At 47.4% G+C, this 19093-nt stretch overlaps 1 protein-coding gene across 18 annotated transcripts in view; it reads left to right on the plus strand.

The window, feature by feature from the left end:
• LOC117164762 (protein turtle) overlaps positions 1–19093 on the plus strand; it is a 162070-nt gene that overhangs the window by 78062 nt on the left and 64915 nt on the right. For 17 of the 18 annotated variants that reach the window (XR_013059094.1, XM_033348066.2, XM_033348060.2 and 14 more), the window contains exon 3: positions 18276–18319. The gene's annotated coding sequence lies outside the window, so the exon portion shown is untranslated. Of the gene's footprint in view, positions 1–14306; positions 14375–18275; positions 18320–19093 lie in introns of those variants that run through there. The other variant, XM_033348063.2, reaches the window with a different exon arrangement.

Raw genomic sequence — 19093 nt, forward strand, 5'->3', positions numbered from 1 at the left:
TCTACTACGAATGCACCTCTTCCAGGTGCTTTAAAACAATAACACGTTCATCTTGATTACCTGTGTCGGCTTTCTCTGTTCCGGTTTCTGCCTCGAGCCATGTTTTTCCTGAGAACGCTCGTTTTTCTCCGATTTTCTTCCGCTCGATGTTTCGTCGTGTTCCCGCTGCAGCCCCTTCACCGCGTCCCGCCGCTTTCGTCTCTCATTTTTTCTTCTCTTTCTTTTTTGGAATCAATAACGGTGCCTGACCCGGCCGGCTAGAGAGCGGGTCAAGTGGCCATCCGCGCCTGTAAAGCCTGGATGCTTCGGTGCACAGAATGCAGGGTAATATTAGCGAGCTAGTTTCGGCTAGACTCGAGCGAGGAATTGCCAAGTCAGCTCATTGGGATCGCGCTTTGTTCCGCTTCGGCGGGCTTGACGCGTACCGGAGGATCATCCACCGCTGCATTCGGCTTAGACGAGTCGCACTCTATCTTGTTCGTCCGTTTACCCTTCTCCTGGTCGCCTCTATTCATCTTCTATCGTTCGAGCGCCTTAAGCCGGAAATTCATTGCTCTGCCACGCGACTCTTTACTCTTTGTTGTCTCCAGTTACGTCAACCAGCTAACCAGTTTCATACCTAATACGTAACGCCATCTCTCTGTTCTTCTTTTGCCCTTGTGGAACGCTTTTGCTCCACCCCAGATAAATCGGTCCGTTTATAGGCCTGCGATATTTCCGAATCGTCTTTGAATGGCAGCGAAAAATCATAGAAAAACTTTTGGTGAAACGTGACGACTGAACTATGAAACGATTATCAGGTGCGATTCGACCACGCGTGACGGTAACAACATCCTGCGCCAAGCTCGTTTTGTTTTTCTTTTTTTTTTTTTTTTTTGTCAACGACTTCAGTCCTTTCAGTTCTGTCGTGCGTTCGCGATCGTTCTCTGGTATCGTAGAGGGATTACTTGCCGAGCGTGTGGCACGCAGACAGTCTGGGTTCCAGGATCGACAAGAAAGCACCGAGGATCGACCTACATCGTAACATACCGGTTTTTGTCGTGGACGCGGTTCGTGGCCGTGATCCTCCGGGCCGCAGCCGCGCCTTGCCACGTAATTGTTTGACCCGTAGCACCCAACTACAGCCGTGTTTTACCCCCGTTCTCTATTCGGTATTTGCATGTTAAACGTCCTCGTTATCTTTGCTTCGACGTTGCCTAACTTGCGCCTGCCTTTTTACTCGCAAGAACTTTGAAAGTGGAATGTTAATGCTGCTCGCGACGGTCTGTTAGCGCCGCGTGGATTTTCAACCGACTCATTATGGTCATTCTTTCTTCGGCCAATCGTTAGCGTTTTATTATTATGCAAATGTGGCGGGGCTACTTTGCGCGCGCTTTCCGCGACAACTTTCATCGGCGCCGCGACGCGGCCGAAAAACTTTTGAAAAGGAATCGGTCGACGCGCTCTCTGTCCGGTATCTCTGTCGCGTTTAAAAGGAAAAACACGGTAACGACGGCTATGAGTAACTGAGCGAGAAAAGTCGCGGATGACGTCGATCATTGATAATCGATGTGTTATTATGTGCCTGCACGACGATATGAATTTAACCGAGCGAAGAGTAGGACAGCGTGACGTCACCGGCATCGCGACAGCTACAACGATCAGGGAGGAAGACATCGCGATGACGCCGGGTAAGCTGGATGGTTTGAGGTCGGTCTGCTGCCATTGACGTAACACGCAGAGTCTCGCCGAGAGTGAGCAGTCCGAAGAAGGGGTGACTATAAAGAGACAGGAACGAGAAGGAGAACGAGAGTAAGAGAAAGAGGAGCATGGTGGAAGATACTAGATGACGAGTATCAGTATCGACCGCTAGAGAGACGCGACGGAGCGTGTAGTCATGGGATGCTGGACCGTATCGGGGACCTTAACAGTCCTCGTCGCTGTTTAGTCTTGACATTTTCCTCCGTCGATCTTGCGGCTAGAATTCCGTGGCGTGCGGTACACGTGATCGATTAACGTCAAGGAGGAACGGCCGGAGCAGATGGATCCGTTGGCGGTAAAACGACGCGCGTTTCTAAGAAGAAAAGTTTCAAGTATCGCGAGATGCCGAGCGTTCGCCGACGGTTAGAGTTGACGGTTAATCGCGCGGAGATGTTTAGGCGATAATTTCCAAATAAATTCTCGTAGAGGATTACATCCGTAAGCTTGCAGCATAGAGACGCGCGTCCTCGTTAATCATACAATTCTCTTTCGCTTTTAATAAATTACCAAGAGGTTAAAGCTAGTCACCGGGCGCCGATAATGAATCACAACAATGCCTCGCGTGGCTAATGAATTATCTTAGCGGCATTCCCACTCTCTTCTCCTTATTCGACAACAAGAACATCGACGCCTCTTCCATCATTTCGGTCTGCTAGGCTGGTGGCTGCGGCAGAATCGGTATCCGAGCAGGAGATGAAAAATTGCGGGTGCAGCTGACGACGCGTCCAAGCCTTATTAATTACGTCCAGTCCGAGAAGGTTCCTGGCAAAATCCTGAATCAGACTAGTCATAGTCGTCGCCGTTCTCGGGGACATTTTTCAACTGCATCGGCACCGATCCTTCTCGTGCCTTCTTTCTTCCGCCGCGTGCTCGATTAGATGGATTCTTGGTTTGATTCTATCGTCCGAACGTCGCTCTGTCGACGACATTTCACGGAGAAGTCGACCCGTGAAGTAGCGAACGGCTTTGAATCTCACAGGTGATTGACACAAATCGAAGTGGCGCGATATAACGCTTTGAAACGGTTTTTGACTGGACCGCGACGTGGTGACGCGACACACCGAATTAGCATTCTTTAACTGGTGGCCCCGTTCCTCGGCCTAGATTTTTCCTCCGGTAATACCCCGGAAGAATATGAAGGCAAGGCGCCGCGTCAGTTTTGTAGAACGCAAACACACCTGGGAGCCAAAGAGGAAACGGAAAATGGAATACAGCAGCTGAAACGTTAACTATTCGTGTCGCGTGTAACGACGCGGACTGCATTCGCGCGGTGCAATTTCGCGCCGGACGTTACGTAATTACGGAACAACGAAATCGCACGGACCACCAACCCTTCGCTGGTAGAAGTAGCTGTATCGGTATTAATTAAAAATTGAATTTTTCCGCTGACTCTGCGGGCACCGGCTCCGGCTTGGGCGGAAAGCCCGACGACCGAGTGTCAGGCGAACTCGATACACCGAGTGCTGTTTCGACGTTATATAACTCGATTGGTTAACATCCACCCGAACTCTTCCCCTCCTTTTCAAACTGTATACCGCTTTAATTCCTATTCATTCGATAGCCTGATACGTCGCTAAGAATGTTCGATCTCGATCAGTAAAAAATGTCTTCGTTATGCGAAAACGCGAACTGGGACGTTTAAATCAGACCGCGAAATTCACGTCGTGTTAACACGTAGATTTCGAAATTATCCTGTGATTGTCTAGCTTTCGTGGCTCTGTTGTCTCCGCAGACACGAGATTCCCAACGCGTGGTCGAATCAATCGCGTGAATGCGATGCACGCACGAAAATCGCTGACGGCGTTTGAATCTCGCGAGAACGTCGTCCAGTCACGTACACGCGACGTGTAAATTAATTAAAACCACGGATTGGTAATGTACCGTTCAAACGCGAGACAGCGTAGAAGAAAGTGCAACGTGTTCATACGCGATTTACGATTTACCCACCGTTAAAAATCGTTGACGGTTAAATTCCGTTCTGTTCGTTTTCGGGGGAATGTTCGGACTCGGAATTGCGAGCGACAAACGTTTGTTCGTATTACCCGGTGCTCAGACAACGAGATCAAAAGTTATCTAATTACAGGAAGGAGCAATGATACGGACGGAAACCAGGGATGAGAAGAAACAGAAAAGTTTCTCAGAAGAGCTCTCTTCTCGAGTAGTTTCCTTCTTAAAATAATACAACTTTCGCGAAATGTCGAGTGCTATTTTCTTATAATCGTACATGTGTCTCTCGTCCTTGTCGCGAACAGCGTTTCGAAACTGCTCCATTCCGTTGCCACGGCATCGCGATAGATGCCTCTGTCAAGATGGTTTCACTGGTCGGATCGACCGGCTGATTCGATCACTCGAATTGCCGCTGCTTCGATTGTCTCCGATAGGCTGACGATTAAGGACTATTTGGAATGCGACAGTTCACTTTGTAATTTACACGTGCCTAGTGTGGCTGCAGGAAGATTGGATTCGATGGCTTTATAATCCATTGGGAAATTTGATTGGAGAAAGTAAATACCCGGCTTAAGCTCACTAGCACCAGACAAACTTGAACTTCGAAGTTGGAACAAACCCGCACGATCCGTTTGACCGCGATAAATTACGGAGCTGGTGCCATTCTTGAGGGAACTTGTGAGTTTCGAAACAGGATAGGGGGACTTGTGGAAATGGCGCGTTCCGTTTTATCGACTGACCGGGTTATCCGCGCGTAGGAAATTCGTCGGCTTATCAATTAATAAACGCGGCCCGGCCGGTGCTGGCGTGACTCTCGCGAGAATGTAGGTTCGAGCTGCGTTCGATAACGAATTCCGCGATGGAAACGGACGATAAAGGTCGCCGGCCTTTTCGCACCATCTCGCACGACACGGCAGTATCGCGCGCATGCACGCGGCTCTCGAATTCACCGTACGGTACACACCCAGAGCCACAGTATGCCGAAGTTAATACAATATCGGATTAAATGTACGCGAAGGGGCCAGCAGGTTGAAAGATACTACCGTTACCAGGCTACGCTTACCTTCGCTAGAATGTAATCTAGGAGGTACGTGAGCTCGTGTGTGCCTACGGTCGATTGCTATCCGGCCGAGAAACTAGCTGACTCTCTTCGAAACTCCTCGATACCGGTATACCTACATTTTACGCTTCTGTTATACGTACATATATATATATATTTTTTCATTTTATCGATGTAATATACGGAACGTTCGTAGCTGAAAAATTGGGAAACTCGTAATTAGTGTGAATACGACTACCTATAGGTTTCAGCGATAACGCGGGGGTGACGATACCGATTCTCAAACAAGTTGCGCCAGAAACTCGATACTTCTTCGCGCTACGACAATATTTTTTTGGAAGTTGAGGGAGGTAACGGTTGAAACTAGAAGTAACGCGTAATCGAATTTAACGAATGGAATATTAACAGAGTTTGCGGGCCATAAGTACATAGGTTATTAATTGGGTTGGTCACATCGTCCCGTACGTAATAACCGTCTATAATTTAATATTATTTGGTATTGGACACAGGGCAACGAGATTGTTTTAATGGGAATGCGATGGGAACGGCACGTGGGGAATTTGTCGATCGACTCCCAGAGGCAGTCGAAACTCGATTTACTTGGAGGTATCGTTCGCATTATCTCCGTGCGCGCGCGTTTCGCGGCACGCGTAGCAACTCGGTTATTCGGACGTATCTTCGATATCTCGTCGGCTTCCCATCGACGAAACGCATCGAAAACGCATCAGCCGTGCGATATGGAACGCGGCAGGTGTATCGAAGATCGACCGGCTGGTTTGGATAACTGTGAGTCAGATTGATCCTGCTTACGCTATTAATAATTCTGCTTGGTAGGTATATATCACCGAGATCTTGGCGTCACCGGTTACGCGTGCTCATTTGCTCAAGTATACGACAGGAAAGGCAGCTTTGATATTTATCGTTTCACAGGGATGCTTCGGGCGATTTAGATCGGCTTGCTCGACTGTTTTCCATGGATTAATTAAAAACGATTTGGTGTGGAGAGTTGGTCGAAACGCGCGACTTATCGATCGAACGAGAGAATTGTTCGATTGGCTCGATTTGGAAACGCATCAACGCAGAGAACCATAGGACGTGGAAGATCGCGTGAGCGGCCAAAATAAGCGACAGCCGGAGAACCGATGGCGTCAGCGTTATCAATAATTCCCGTTGACGTCGGATAACGTCCCGAATTTGCACACGAACGTGCTATTCGATTAATTATTAATGCAACGATGCATCGAGCAATGCCGCGCCACTCCGGATCGCCCCGCGCGGAATTATTCTTTTCTGATATTTACGCCTTGACCCCGTATACCATATCGTTACAGATGTGCGTTAATTGAAAGCGTTCAAAATAAATTTCTCCGATTATCTTTCTACGCGACAGATTCATCTACGTCTATTTATAGCCATAATCATAATTTTATTCTATTAATTGCGTCTGGGGGTAATGACCCCATTAATGACCCCCTACCACCACTTGGACAGTACCATAGCCTCGATCTAACGTTTATACACCGTATATATAATAAGCTTGTCAACTTACTCATCTGCTCTGTATACATTCCTTACAAACTTAGCGTTCGTAGTGCAGTTCGTCTACGAATTCGTGCCCTCTTTACACCTGAAACCTACTTTATGACCAATCTAACTGCCTTAATCGTCTAATTGTAAATGCCAGCAATTCGTGTAAAAAACTTAATCTTTTCTGTGACTCTCTAACCACTTTTGGGTACTTTGCTCACATCGCTGTATGTATTTCCTAAAATCGTTTGCTTAATCTCGTACGAATTAATCTTTTCTGTTCTTGTTTCGCTACGTATAATTTTATTTTATTTTATACTTATGTAATTATATACTTATTGTAACAGAGGCTTTATCCTATTGATATTAACAAATAAACGATATTTATTAATTGTAGCTTGCAGCGGTTATCTTGAGATTTTAGGAGTTTGGAAGGAAATATTTGAGGTGTCGATGCCCTGCGTAACTTAATTGTGAAAGCAAAGGATTCGAGTTCGAATCTCAGTAAACTCGATCTAAATAAATGAAGACTAAATATTTTTTCCCCTACATAGTATATTAAATTAGTCGAGACTCTGAAACGTATTTCGAGGAGAAAAATATCTCGTATTCGCGTAAAGTAACTATTATAACACCCAGTCATGGTGAGAGAGGGCAGAGCTTTTATAGCGAGATTATTGCGATTATGACAGCGGGAAGCAAAACGAAGGAATATTTCGCAGCTGGTTTCGAGAAATCTTTCCGCGATAAAGATCTCGCTATGGAATGGGTATTTTTCTCGTTTTTCGAAGCGGCGGATGCTGCTGAATTGAGCATTCTACAAATGCGAAGTACACCTTCCACGTTCGTACCTTTGGACGAACTTGGATGTGCCAACGTTGTTATCCTTCGCTAAAAGCCGAGAAGAGATAGAGATGGTATAGCGAGTGGGAAAACTTTGAAGCGAAAGCGACGATAAGTTCCTTCGCCATCCTTTTATTTTCCAGTTCAAGAACGACTGAGATTAAACGACGGTCGTTCAACGAAAGACGCTTGAACCGCTATCGTAGTACGACAAACTACACGAGTCCGACAGTTTAAACTTGTAAATATTGCATCCTGAATTTGCCATCGGCGATGATCGTCGGAGATAGGTTGGATTACTGCCTTTTGAATCTTGTCGATAAATCGATTCACGGGGAAGCTGGATAATTTGTCGATGCTATCCAGGTTATCGTACGAGTAGTTTTTTTCGGTGTATTTATTCCATCAATAATGAAAAATAGTTGTCAGGTTCTGACACGATTGAACACTTTTGGAAGATTCGGAAGCGATTTCTCGCGATGGATCTCTGCTGTCGCTTGCGATTTTGAAGTTAAGTTCTCCATGACGCGCGCGTTCAGTGACGCTTTATCGTCCCGTTTTCACTCGGCGAACCTTCAAACTTTATTTCTTGGCGCACGAAACCTTCGGCTAGCTAGACGTTGGATCGCGATAAAATCTGACTTTCAAATGTTGGACAAAGTTTCGCTTCCATCGAAATTCCAATGATTCCGAGAAAACTTTACACGATGACTCCATTTCCCTTGTTTGCCATTGTCCGCCACCTCGATTCTTTCTTCTCGCGGTAGTACAACGTATTTCACACGTTCCTTGTGATCATTTTTGTTGAGGCAATTACTTCAACAAAAACTCTACATCTTTGCTTTCGTATATCCGTGACCTGGAGATCGCTGTTACGAAGAGAATAGAATTTAGTGAAAAATACTCAAAATAAGGAGAGGTCCATGTTATTGTGCCCTTGAATACAAATTTTGTAAGTAGATTTCTATTGCTGTTTCTTGTAGCCTTCAACTAGAGCTGCACACCAAGGTTAACTTTTTGGTAATGTCCTTTGTTATAAATGTATGAACATGCTCCCTATCATATCTTCTTTCTATTGTATTGTAACACTATGAGAGTGAGAATCTGGATCAGCATACACTATACCTATACTTATTTCGATATATTTTTCTATTAGAAATTCATCCACTCGTTCCTCCATCAGTGAACCTGGACAATTTTTTCGATCGGTTAGCAACGCAAATTCTTCATCGAAAAATAAAAATCGCCTGCGGTGGTTGCTTCCATATTTTGACTATTATTTCCTTTGGCCTTCGGTCTTCGAAACACTTTCGATAACGGTTATCTCTCTATCTCGATATTTTCTATCTTCTTTAAGTTTGATAGCATTTGGGCGCCAGATGTTCTTGATACGATTTCACGAGCTTTTCCAACAAGAACGAGCGTGACGCAACTATTGTTTCCTCTAGCCGTCCATCCCCCCGGAATCACTACGAGTAACCGATAAACTATCCCCGTGCAAATCCTTGTTTGCTTGGTCGCTCCGCGCCGCGCCGCGCCGCCCATACAACCCCTATTCTCCGTTATACATCAGGACGCAGCTTTACGAGCTTTATGACCCGTACCGAGAGACCGGGTCATCAGTGTTTTACGAGGCTTGTTTAAAGATTGCTCTGCCATCTCGTACCGTTCCGACAGTATGTAATTCAGAGGGGTGGTTCTCCTTCGAATTACAAGCACAAACGAAAGGAAGTTTCGACTCGCTAGGCCCTTGATAACCTCGATCGCGGGATTAAAGTGCGTGCCATTTCGTTGGAACCGTTAGTGTCACCATAAATGACAATCGAGAGGAGGACGGTCGAAGAAAGGGTGTCGCGAAGCAGAAAGCAAGTTTGAAAGAATAATTACGTTCGTAGATGGAAAGCCACGTTTCGAGCGCGAACTACCCCCGCGTGTTGGAGACTAACAATCGTTTTTACTCGATTCCGCGAATCTCGTGAGCCGCGTTCCCCTGCGCGACTTCCTCAGACTCCTGTTCGCCGATCGTCCATGAAATCAGTCGCACTCGGCAACTCGAGACCGCGTTCTGACGTGCAACGTAATTTCCTACGTGCCTCTCGCATCCCTGCGCCCGGAAACACCGAGCAGACAACAATGAAACCGCCTCGCGACGCGTTCGAGCCACTCATTCTTGGGAGAGACGCGTCTTTCCGCCGGCGAAGAAGTGGAAATTACATCAAAGGCGCGATTGTGCGGCCGGGCATTGTATCGACTCGCTCGATGTTTCGCGAGGCACGCGAAACCAGAAATAAACCGGGACGACGAGCAAGTTTGCGCATTGAATTCCGCCGCCTCGCAGGATTAGTCTCCTCTCGGCGAGCGAGCACGCGAGTCTGACGAATTAAACTTAGGTACGTTCGCCCGCGACTCTGGAAAATTGGAAACTCCGAACTCCGTTCCTCTTCCGCGGTGATCGCGTGGAAACGTGCCGGTTTAAAATTTCCGGACATTTATTATTCCGCACCGGGGATGGATAATAACGTCGCCCTCGTTACAGCTCCAGCTACGCTACATATCACGATTCATACTTGATGCGTTAATAACGTCGAGATAATTCTCCGGCGACGTACTCTACGGTGAATGGACCATTTCACGCGTTACGATCATCCTCGGTGCCTCGTATGCCCCTTCGCCACCGATAATCAAAACTTTTCATCGGCTGTGCAAACAAACGGTTGAATCGACGCGTTTTCAAGCGCGAGACGCCGCCCGGCCAAGCCGTGCCGAGTCAGAGCTGTTTTCGTTTCGATGAATTTCCAAGGCGATTCCACGAGAACCTGGTGCAACAAAGGCGGGGCAGCGTGGAAATAAAAGAAGCCGACTTACACGGCCAAAATACTCGAAAAAGCGGCGTTTCCCGTGGTGGTTGCAGCGCAGAACGCCTTTGCCACTTGTTTACCGACGCTTTCGCGCTTCCGCCTGTTTCGAAAAAGCACTTACCAACGAATACGCGAAACGAAGGTGGAGCCGTTTGGGACGAAAGTCGAAGAGGCAACACGGGCTAGAGGTGTTTCGACCTGCCCCCGAACCACGAAACCAATGTACGGGCTGGCCCGTTAATTAAGAGAGAAGGTGGGCAGGCCCCTTCTGACGGAGAAAATTCGTGTTTCCTGCACAAACGCGTTTCTGTAAACTTTCCCGATATGCCGGAATCCTTCCTTTGCTCTCCCTTCTTCTCTTTCTTCCTTCCCACCTCTTTTATTATCGATTACCTGCTACGCGAAAATTTGGTAAAGCACGCAAAAGGGTAACGAACGTACACAAATTACCGATAGGTTGATTCCTTTCCTCTTTCTTCTCGCGCCTCTTTGACTCCTTGAAGCAACTCCGTCAACATGCTCCAACATCGAGTCTCCGGCATTTCGGTTTTCTCTTACTTACCTGTTATTTTGCCTTGACTCCGCGCTACATCTTCCTCTTTATGCGCAACGATATCGTCGATACTGATCTCCGAGCGTGTTTCGAATCGTCGAGACTCTGTCAAGAGATTATCCGTTCCGCGATATCAAACGAGGGAAAAAATTGTTGCAAGCGGGGGAAGGAAATCTCGAGAAGCGGAGTGGTTTCCTTATGATTCCGACGAACGAAACTTTACTCGCGAATAAATCGCCTTTATCGTCGGGGTGGAACGTCTTTTTCCTCTTTTTCCGGCGGCGGTAGATAGGTACGTACGTCGCGTATCGATATGCCAAACTGGAGTCGTCAAATTTTCCGACAACTTTTTCTTCGAAGCGATTTCTCGTTGAATGGCGACATTCGATCGAACCGCGCGTCTCGACAATCGTCGATAGACGTTCCGTTCGATCGAGGGAGAGAGTATTTGTGCGTGGCGCGCTTTCCTCGAAAGGAAACTAGCGAGTGTAGTAAAAGAGAGACGAAAATAATTCAAACGCGTCACGTCGCTAAGAAATTTCAGCGTGTAGATGGCGCTACGTTGGGCACAAGAAAGAGAGGGTAGTCGGGTCACACTTCGCGTTTTTTCATTCAGTATTCATTTACCATTCCGCTGCTCGGTAAAAGGGTACATTTGCATGGAAATTTTTCTCGGCTCGTTCCTGTCGAGAGGTGCCGTATACACATTCGCTATTCTATTTTTCACAAGAAAGGATTAAAGTATTTGCCGTGAAACAGAACTTGTTAAAATTATCGCGCACGAGCAAATTATCGTAAAGCACGAGCGTCGCGAACGAACCATTCACCCGCAAATATCCACATGCCTTCGCTCGAGAGATTCACTCGACGTTTTTCAAAGACACCGTACGAGCTTTCAGTAAGCCTTCTTTTGAATCATCCGTGCATCCCTCCATCGACTCGCCTCATTCCGCGACACCCCTGCGTTTGACGTTCCAACTGGTGCCTCAGCTTCGGTCGGTTAATCTAGCCGGTACAATCAACGTCATTGTGTCGCTGAATCCAGTAACGCTTCAAGAGAGGAAGAGCTGAACAACGTTTGTAAACGCAACCTTATTAACCATGTTCCTTTCCGATGTTTCTGTATTCTCATCATTTTCTTCTTTCAACTGGGAAGATTTTCCAGACAAAGTGCGGTTTCGAGAACACCACAAAATACAACTAATTTCGTGTTATCGTTCGACTGAAGCAACGAATTAACAGGTAACGAAAGAGCAGGTCGTAAAAAGTCAACTGGGTTCTTGTAATTCAAGAGTAGCGGCAGTCTGGCGTAAATCTCGCGCAACGGTAGCAGTGCAACGAAGACTCGCAAGCAGAAATTGGCTAGATGAGAGAGGTCGGGGTCGAAATGATGTATTTATCGCGCGAGACGGCGAGTCGTAACTTATGCGCAGACGTAGAAGAAACGCAAATAGACAGCACCGAATCGAAACAAGGGAATAATTCTTTGACCGGTTGAAAAATTGCGCTCGGAAAGAGATAGCCGGCAGGCTTCGAGAGAAAAATGGCAAGCCAGTTGGTTGGGAAAATTTCGCGCCGCTTTCTCGACGCAGGCTATCGATTGATTTCCCGCCCCCCGCTTCTCAAATTGTTTTCTCTAAAAATCGCGTGGCAGAATGCCGCAATTAACGTGAACGTCAGGTTGCGTGCATTATCCAGTGGTCGTTCGTGACGCGTTTCCCGAATAAACACTCGGTTCTTCCGCGGTCGGGTAAAAGCACGGAATCCTTGGAACCCTTTTAATTCTCACTTTCACCCCGCTGAGTCGGTTGCGGGAGAAGGAAAAGCGCGCGACGGGTTTACTCAGAGAAAAGAAAAGCGGCGAACGACGCGTCGGCGACGTGGCTCGTGGCGGCAGTGCGGAGAAAGATGAGCAGACTGCACTCGCAAATGGAAATTGGTTGCAAAGGAATATTTACTGCCGACGTTGGTCTAGATGAAAAGCTGTAACTTATGAGATGGAACGTTAACGAGAAGAACATAAAGAGAAGCGCAGGGACTCGCGGCTGCGAGAAGTGCGGTATCACGATACGTAAGTTGGCAGTTGTGTCGTCGAGTTCTCGCTCGACGTGCTCAAGATGCGTGGTAAAATTACCGAGTCGAAGAAAGCGAACTTTTAACGCGAACGCGTGAACTTTCCCGTATTCGTGATCCGATATATCGTAGAAGATCGAAACTACGAACGATTAGCGGTAGAGGGAGCTGACTACGTTGCAAGAAACGCGAGCATCGAGCTCGAAATAGGTCGTGTAGCCGCCTTTATTGGTACCTGGGTCCGTACGGACGAGGGATGAAGTACTTAGAACGCACATCATACGCTAGACACATTGATAGATGGAAGAAGGCACGGTAACACAGGAAACTAAAGGCACGAAGATAAATTAATACCGTGGAATTTCTGGGAGTTAGAGGGAAACTCGTGGTCGAGCTAGTTGGTAGTTCTGCCGCTTACCCACTCTACTCTTCCTCTTTCCTTTTCTCTGCCTCTCGTCCTCTTCTTCTGTTTGGCGAAGCCGTCTCTAACTCGATCTCCGTGAAGCATGGATCACCGACGAAGCCCTTCCGAATCGAATTGCAGCCAACTCCGAGAGAGACGCGCGTATCGTGTCTGACTATGTCCGGCGCCTCCCAGTTACGAGTCTGTTCCAGACTTTCCCAACCCATGCTCAACAACTTTGGATTTCATTAGATTGGTTAATAAAGCTCGTTATCCTGGCTACGCGTTAATCGGCTGGAAAGTGGATTGTATGGGATCGGTGTAGGTGTTCTGAACGGCGATTAATCGTGCGAATCGTGTAAGTCGAAAAGCCGCGGTACGATTTTACGAGGGAGAAGGAAATCTGCATTTTTCGCCGTATCGACAAAAAATCAAAGACACCGATGTGGAGAAGATAATCGATAAAAAGATGGTCTCAAAGACAATGACAAATGACATTAGCATTACTGGTACGCAAGTAAGGAGTACAAAGTAGTCGACGTTCGGATCCGAGACTCGCTGTAAGTTCGAGGAGTCGGCCAATCGCGCTGTCGCGTCATTGATCGAACACTCGGGCGACGAACGCAAAGAGAACGAAAGAAAAAAAGGAAACCGGTAAAAGTGGACGTCTTTCGTCGAATTCGTTAACTTCGTTGACCGGTGGTTCTTTGTGGTGGACTTTGAAATTAAATTTCCGGTCTTACGGAATTCGGAGAGTCCTTTGCCGGACATCGAGCCGACGAAATTCGATCGGCAGTCATGAAAACTTCGACCCACCAAATCGTTTCTCGCTTCGTCTCATAGATCGTCACGCGCTGAACGTGCGGCTGTCGTTAAAAATGATCGACGTAGTATCAACTGCAGCTCTGATAGATCGTTTAAGCGTCGTGCAAATACTTGCACACATATCACGCGTCGTGAAATTCTCGGTTGCCGTGACCCTCTACTCCCTTTGATAAAGGCCAAACCAAGAATAGGGCGTGCTTCATGCGACCTCGCCTAAATGTACAGATTCTTATCGTATCCGGCTCCCATCGATGTAAAAGCTGCAACGTCGTACGGATTTTACGATTGCGCTATATCTCGGAGGCCACTGCACGAAATTAGGTGGTATAGATATTTATTAATTTGCGCATATTATTCGGTGGCATGCGGACTTGTGCGACGTGTCGGGTCGCGTAGCAATCCCGTGGCGCAGTTTCATGGTTATTTCACCGAGCTGCGCGTCGAGGCTGCGTGATAGTCGTACTTTTCTCAGTAGCACATGGATCGAGCAGCGAGACGCGCGTTTGCCACAAGATCGCCTCGGTTTCAGCCCTACGAACGGCAAGGTACGAGGGTGTTGCCAGTGGAAGCAGCCATTCATTTGCATTTCACTAGTCTCGTTGGCCTCGAGCTCCATTTCCCATTTCCGGCCATGTCAAGCATCGAAATGAAACGTTCATTCAAGCCAGCAGCCGCGACCTCCTTTTCCCTCTCACGCGGCTCGCTGTACTTCGTCTTCGTTATCGAGCTTCCTTCCGCTCTGGAATAATTTTTCCAGCGTTCGACCTTCGATTCACTTACTCTTGATCCACCCACGTTATGTGCGCGTCGATCCACCCACCTACGATAGCGCACTAACATTTCTAACCTTCGATTCGTTTTTAGACCAGTGGTTGACCGCGAGGATTCACGAAATTCGAAGGAAAGAAGGTCGAACGTCGTCGCCGTAAAAACAGTGCACGGCAAACGACGAATCGAGTAGACAAAATCATCGGAAATACAGTACGGCGTGGCGCGGCGCGCTTGGATTGAATTTAGATTTAGCTGGTTCTTCGATCGCGAAGTCTTGGATTCGCTCCTCTGCGATCTGAAAGCTTTGTACGGAGCGTTCTTGTCGCGGTTCGCGTATACATTTCGTGGTGGATAATCTCCTCGGTATTCTTCCTACGGGCAAGAACCGAGACAATATTTTGGCAAGCAGTTTCCCCCTTTCCAGTCGACTGATTCCCCCAGCATTCGTAGGTTACCCTCGAACGCGCGGAGGAAAGTGAACAAGGTTACCTCAAGATTTGCATATTTCTATTTGCGATCGAGCAGAGTCGAGTTGTTCGTTTGTTTTTCCATCGGATGCTTGGCCGATATCTTTGGAAAGTTTTTCCTCAAACTTTCAACCTCCTCGATTCGAATCTAAAGTGTGTCTATCTGCCGATTATTTAGCCGGCTCGTAGACCGATCGGGAACGATCGTTGTCACGAACAAAGGAGTAAAAGTCCAAGGAACGATAGATCACCATTAGAAAACTGGATAGCGACTCGAGGGAAAACAAGTCGGTGTCGAAGTCGTTGCCCGAAATCCATAGACTGTACGTACGCCTTTGGATATGGTAGCTAGCCTTGGACGGTCGGTACCGGTCTGGTACCGTCCAGAGAGACATCGATTTACTGGCGTGCAACTCGATGCTCGTACACGGGCCAACACATACAGGCGTGGTAGATGTACGCGCGAGAGAACCGCTGTGTTGTCGGTCGGTTGGGGTCAGCTGCACATACGCGTGCACTTTCGCGTGCATTATTAGGTGAGCGACGTGTATTCGACATACACGACGTGCGTTTACTGGCACACGTATGAGCCAACTAATATCGGCTGACGGATGGATTTATCTAAAATTAGAGCTGCTGTCCGATCAGCCAGCCTATCGGGTTACAGATGTCTCGCTGACCTCTCGTTCGCGTTCACTTACAGACTCCGAGTAAAATTAGAGTCAACTGCTTCCTACCGACCATCAACCATCCACTGTTCTATCTTTAGACCAAGGTAAAGAACCCCCACGATCCGGACACGCTTTCCTTCGATCCTGAACCTCGGTTTGCCTTGCGACTTTTACTATTGATCTTGTGGAACCTAGAAGCGGTCAAGCGGATGCTCTTTAGAAACATTGCGATCGAACTTGTTTGTCACCGCTTTGCAGTCCAGACGATCCGCCATGGAGCGCGCGTCCTTCGAGTCGTTCAAGGTTCTTTCGCGGGTTTTCGGACTTCACGGCGTTCATTGATAGTTGCCTCTAACAAATAAATTCCACGCGTTTATCTCAAGTGTGATATTCCGCAGGTTCACAAAAGAGAAAGAAAACTAGAACAACCGGGAATTGTACTAGCTTCCTCGAGTGAGGCGAGAACAATTAAATTGAAGCACGACCGGACTAGATCTTCCGGCGTCACGTTTGCAGTCGTTTCACGCTTCTCGAGAACAAGTGCACTCACTGGAATCGTTGCTCCTCGGAGACACTTCTCGCGGGGGGAATGAGCGGACGATTAGATTTCGAGTCACAGTTTTCCGGATTGTGCCGCGAACTGATCTTATGCTCCCAGCTCTCGAGTATACCCTTTGCGCTACTCGTGTTTCCAACTGAACAACTTTAGGGCCAATTTCGACGTGCCGTGTCCTTCCGTAAAAGATACGAAAAGAGGGAGGGAGTTAATAGTCGAACAAGACCCCTTCCGTTCTCTTTATTTCGCGCCTTCTTCTACGGCGACGAATAGGGTAAGGGCGAGTAATCGACGTGAAGTAAACGAGTATTACTGTCAACGTGTTCTCGTAGATCAGAAGCCGAAAATCAGATTCGTAGATCTCGATGCCGAAAATCGTCAGAAATCTGTTTATCTTTAACCGAACTCGATTTTACGTCTCATCGGGAAAGAGGCGGAAGATTTTGTTTCCGTTAAATTACGAAGGATACGCGGTTAATGTTCGAGCAATGCCGATTGGAGAAAGTATCGTGTCCAAAGTTTAATACAGCGGTCGATCTGTACCGCGTTACCGTCCGGTTCTCAATCATTTCAACTTTATGTAGATTTATAACAGCGTCGTATTTTATTGGCGGATATCGACGGAGTCGTATTTACTCGGTGCACGATAGAGCGCCGCGGTTTGCCGCGTTCGTTTCTAAGAGGTCGAGGACTCTCTTTTTCTCTCCGCTCTCCTATCGTCTTCTCGCTTCGTCTTACTCGCATCAGCAGAAAATACCGACACGACATCTATGTATATTAAACTGTGCAAAACTATCGATCCGCGCGAATATATATATATATATGTGTGTACAGATATATAACCTGCGTCTTTTGACGTAAATAGATCTTTATTTATACGATCTATTTTATCCTATGGTTCGCGATCGCGACATACCTAGTACTTAAATTTTTAGCAAGCGGCCAATAGTCACGGTTCGTGATATTCTGCGCAAATTCCGGAGAAAAGCATCGACGCATATCCAGTTAGCTACGCGTCCGCTGGTTGGTTCGTTTTAAGTGCGGGTATTTAGCAATTTATGGCTGGTAGTCCTTGCCGGAAACGCATCTCTGCGACGGAACTACCGGGTGGCTGAGCCGCGAACATCGCATTAATGTCAGCCAATCCAATTTCCTAGGAAACGCAGTGGACGAATTCGAGCGGATAATTTATGGCAACGCGAGTAACAGCGCGAGTAACCTCCGCGAACAACCATTTCGACGCAATTAAAAAGAACTCGCTTCTTTTTGGGGCACAATTTTCTAAAAATAATCGTTTTCCCAGTACTTTATTTCATTTTTTACGAGACTCGCCATGGAGAAGATATCGAGGGACGTACGTACGTTTTTTAATTCGTGACGCGTTACGTAAGAATTCTGACGTTTGAAAGTCAGATCTAGGGAATCGCGTGTAGAACGAAGCGACCACGACGTTCGATTCCTAGGCCGAACAAACGTTTGTTTGTTTGCAGGACTGGGAAAGGTTTCCAGGATCACAATCGAAGTCGAAATCGCTGCGCGAAATTGCAAATCTTCTCGTATTTATCTCGCGACGTCGATTAGAGATCGGTCGATGGTCTGCTGGCCGACTCTTATCATCTCCTTGCGATCGTAGCAGAATATGGTTGTGCAGGCGCTCCACGTCATTCGCCGATTAAACCCGGTTACAATAGAATTTCCGAAGTCTCCGGAGAATCGAGATACTTTGGCGCCACAGTTTCGGTTTTCCCTTTTACATGTCGCCAGGTTTTCAACTCTGTTTTCTCGTTGACGTCGAAGGGCGTGTAACATCCCCGCGTCCACCTCCCCTTGGTCGCCTAGTTGTTTCCGACGACCTCGTACTGCCTCCTTTTGGTCACGCGATCGCTCTTACGGGAATTTTCCAGGCTGTAAATTGCAAAAGTTCTGCCAGCAGTTCGGCTATCGTATCCCCGAAACTAACCGCTGTTTCTTTTTGTTTCAGATCCCAAGGCGTCTCTGTGGATCCAGGGCGAGCGCACTCGCGGGGTAAGTTTCTCCTAATAACAGTACACCGCCATTGAGCTGCAAAATCACACGCGAAGCTAGTTTGCGAGTAGCTCGACGAAAGCGGAATAATATTTCCGTAAACTCGGCCAGGATTTTCGGCTCGGACGTTCGTTCCCTGGCCGTTCTTTTATCGAGGTCTCGTATTTTGCACTCGTTACGTCGCGGTTCGTTTATGTTTTCCGCCTTTCTTTCCCCGCAACGGAAAAGAGGATACAGTCAGAAGCTGAATAAAGATACGGGACGAAGGGTCGCATAAATTTAAGTTGCTTGCATATGCATGAACACAACGTTTTTTTTTTCTTTACGGGACTTCTCTGCGCACCGTCAGATACCACTCGAAACAATGCATTCGCTCGTTATTTAGGGATTGCGAAGGATCCGTGCGTTCGACAGATGCTGAATCGTGGCCCGTCCAATTGGATAATAGATCGAAACGAAAAATCTTGCATCCGGAATTAACATTCGTCACGCGCTTATTCGTACTCGGTTCTCTTTGTTTCTCGGCTCTTTTATTACGAGTCTCCGCTTTCTCCAGCCACGCGCGGTAATGTACATCCCGTTATCTTTCGCTCGAGATAAATCAGCAATACGTATTCGTGTTACAAAGAAACGCCTCCCGAACACTGAATACGAATGCAAGCCACGCACGTTCAACGTTATTTAGGGGGCTGCGAAGCACTCGTTTCATCGCGATCCAGACAAAAGGTTAGCTTACGCGGATCTAGAGGGTTGAACGGCTCCATGCGAGTGGTT

The sequence above is a fragment of the Bombus vancouverensis genome, chromosome 8, assembly GCF_051014615.1.
Source record: "Bombus vancouverensis nearcticus chromosome 8, iyBomVanc1_principal, whole genome shotgun sequence".
In the NCBI taxonomy this organism is placed as follows: Eukaryota; Metazoa; Arthropoda; class Insecta; order Hymenoptera; family Apidae; genus Bombus; species Bombus vancouverensis.